We start from the raw sequence: 4,030 nt of genomic DNA, 5'->3' as shown, positions 1-4,030 counted from the left end.
GGCGACGGGAAGCCGGCGCGGGAGGGGAACTACGCGTCCCGTGGGGCTGTGCGCGGGTTTCCCGATGGGGGAGCGAGGGCTGGGCCACAAGGCCTCCTGGGAATTGTAGTTTTCTGTTGTAAGGGGGATTTAGAGCTGTGGTTAATTGGAGGCGGAACATCTTTGTTTATTTAAAACGACAAACCCGCTTCAACTTTTCTTTCCCCTTTTGTTTTGCAAAGTAAAATTTTGTTGCATTTATAGCCTTGAAACGCTCCAGGCGGTACAATTTTAATAAATGCATATGCACACCCAGTCTCTTGATTTATCTTTCCATGTTATGTTATGTTTATATTATATTATGTTATATTATGTTTGTTATGTTATGTTATATTATGTTATATTATATTACGTATGTTATGTTATGTTTATATTATATTATGTTATGTTATATTATGTTTGTTATGTTATGTTTATGTTATATTATGTTATGTTATATTATGTTATATTATATTATGTTATATTATGTTATATTATATTATGTTATATTATATTATGTTATATTATGTTATATTATATTATGTTTGTTATGTTATGTTATGTTTATGTTATATTATGTTATATTATGTTTGTTATGTTATGTTATATTATGTTATGTTATATTATATTACGTATGTTATGTTATGTTTATATTATATTATGTTATGTTATATTATGTTTGTTATGTTATGTTATGTTATATTACGTATGTTATGTTATGTTTATGTTATATTATGTTATGTTATATTATGTTATGTTATATTATGTTATGTTATATTATGTTATGTTATGTTTGTTGTTTATGTTATATTATGTTATATTATGTTTGTTATGTTATGTTATATTATGTTATATTATATTATGTTATATTATATTATATTATATTATGTTTGTTATGTTATGTTTATGTTATATTATGTTATGTTATATTATGTTATATTATATTATGTTTGTTATGTTATATTATATTATGTTTGTTATGTTATGTTATGTTTATGTTATATTATGTTTGTTATGTTATGTTATGTTTATGTTATATTATGTTATATTATGTTATGTTTATGTTATATCATGTTATGTTATATTATGTTATATTATATTACGTTTGTTATGTTATGTTTATGTTATATTATATTCTATTCTATTATGTAGCTCTCCCTTTTGTCTAAGGAGCTCAAGGTGGCGTGCAGAATTGCCATCATCACCCCTCATTTTATCCGCACAACAAACCTGTGAGGTAGGTTAGGCTAAAGCTAAATGGTTGGCCCTGCCACCCAGTGACTTTAGCGCTGAGTGGGGAGTTGAACCTGGGTCTCCCCAGTCTGACATTTTTCAAGGCCAGCGTTGAGACATAATATGAAATAATAAAGGGACGCAGGGCTATGGCACCAACCTTGCTGAAGGACTTCCATTTTTCTTCCTCTTCCCTTCTGATTCCTTTTTCCTTGTATGTCATGTCTTTTTAGATTGTAAACCTGCAGGCAGGTTCTGTCTTGTATTAGTGATTATACATAAGCTACTCTGGGAACCTTTTTGGCTGAAGAGCGGGCTAAAAATACTTTACTTAAATGATTGATTTTTTTAAAAAAAACTATACCACTCTTCCAGTTTTATTTTTATTTTTTTAATGCAAAAGTTGGTTTACAATCATAACATGAGCAAGACAATCATAACATGAGCTTCTGACCATGTGCAGAGTACTTGTTACTCACCGTTGAATAAACACCAACAGTAGGGTGCTTCCAAAACATTTATTTCTTTATGCAGTTTGCGCTTTGCCTTTCTACCAAGAAAAATGGTATTCGAGGCAGCGTTAAAACCAGAGAACATTTATTTTATTTTATTTATTACATGTTTATACCGCCCAATAGCCGAACTCTCTGGGCAGTTCACAACAATTAAAACCATACAATATGCAACAATAAAATACAGATGATAAAGTACAATATAAATGTTTGGAAGTTTAAAACTACAATACAGCAATAAAATAATCAAACAGAAGCTAGCAGCAGATAATAATAATAATAAAAAAAATACAGTACCAGATTAAAACAAACAAACTGAAAAATAAAAATGCCTGGGCGAATAAAAAGATTTTTTAATAAATATCTCATGTCAGAAATTGATTTCATTCCCTGTGTATGCACACACTCGAAGACACGTACACATATCAGAGGACTGGGCCTTAGTTTAGAATTGCAGCTGAGAGGGCAGCGGGCATTTCTGGAAATCCAGTTCAAAGCACCAGAGATCATGTGATGTGATTAATATTAGGGAAAGGCTGGTCACTCACTTGTAGAATCCCAAGTCCACGGCCTGCCCATTCTCTGCCTGAGAATGAAACATATGTAGAGCACATCAGTGGCAAAGAATGCAGAAGACCCTAGATTCAGTCCTCAAGCATATCCAGTTAAATTTAAAAGTATCTTGTGTAATGGGGTCGGGAAAGTCTCTTGTGGGAGAGACTCTGAACAATCATGTCAGTATTTGGCTTGATTCCATTTGGGAGAGAGACTACCTTTGTTCTCATCAAATATTAGTCCAATACTCCTTGAAATGAGTGGCTAATCATTCCCACTACTGCCAGGCATGTGTGCCATTGTTTATGTAGCCATGCACAAGAGGGAGGTATCAGCAGACTTCCGGGGGGGGGGGGGAATCCCGACGTTTGCAAAATTATAACAAAATCTTTAGGTGGGGCAGAGGGAAAACCCCAAAGCCCAAGCAAAAATAACAAATATTTAAAACGTGACAAAACCATGATAAAATAGAATAATCCTTTCCAGGTCAGGGAAAGCCTGTGTGAGCAAATGTGTTTTCCAGAGGTGTTGGAAACTTGCCACAGTTTCTGCCTCTAGAACCACCCTTGGAAGAGCGTTACAGAGGGCGGGTCCTTTGGAATGGAGTCTTGTGTGAAAGGGCATGGCCAGCTGGCTGAAACCCTGGAGCACCTTGCGCTGCAGCATTCTGTTGTAGGCCCCACTGGTTTCTAATCATAAACAGAATGGCTGAGGCTCACTGCACACACTCTTGGGATTAGGAAGGTTTTGGGCGGGGTACAGGTAGAGGAGGTTTTGGTCACTGCTGCTTAATTACACACACATACACAGCCAGTTCTGAGCCACAGCATCACTTCATGATTAAGGCTGCAATCCGATGCACCCTTTCCTGGAAGTAAACCCACTGAACTCAGTGAGGCTTACTTCTGAGGAGACACCGGAAGGTCGGCAGGACAGCAGTTCGAGACCCGAGTGCCGCGTGACGGAGTGAGCTCCCGTCTTCAGTCCCAGCTCCTGCCAACCTAGCAGTTCGAAAGCAAGAAATTGCAAGTAGATAAATAGGTACCGCCTCGGCGGGAAAGGTAACAGCATTCCGTGCACCTCGGTGTTCAGTCATGCCGGCCACATGACCACGGAAGCATCTTCGGACAGCGCTGGCTCTTCAGCTTAGAAATGGAGTTGAGCACCACACCCTAGAGTCGGACACAACTGGTTGGGGACACCTTTACCTTTTTTAAGACCCACTGAGCCCAATTTGGCTTACCTGTTCACAGAATTGTAGCCCTGTAGTTTAAGCAGCACATGTTTATTAAGAAGCAAATCCGACTGAGCTCAGTGCGGCTTACTCCCAAGTAACTGTGGACATGGACTGCAGTCCTGAAGTCCAATGTTATGCAGCTTCTTAAAAAAAAAACCACTCAGAATGAAATCTCACTTCAGTGGGGCTTACTCTACATCAAATCGCATTAGACGGCATCTTTAGTTTATTGATTCAATCCATTTTTAAAAAAAATAATGGACACACTTAAACAGAGAGCAGGTGGAAATAGATTTTTTTAAAAAATTAAGCAATAATCATAACATCAGTTCAAGTGACATTCTAAGCAGGTTTACTCAGAAGTAAATCTTACAGAGTCTGATGGGCTTTACTCCTCGGTAAGTCCCTTTTGTGGCATTTTCACTGGTCCTAATAAAGGTATTTGCCCCACTGTGGGTTTGAGATTTTTTTTCCT

The sequence above is a fragment of the Heloderma suspectum genome, chromosome Z (genome assembly GCF_057233095.1).
Source record: "Heloderma suspectum isolate Gila_16-S chromosome Z, 16-S_ref, whole genome shotgun sequence".
Taxonomy (NCBI): domain Eukaryota; kingdom Metazoa; phylum Chordata; class Lepidosauria; order Squamata; family Helodermatidae; genus Heloderma; species Heloderma suspectum.
Note: the sequence above shows the minus strand (reverse complement) of the source record.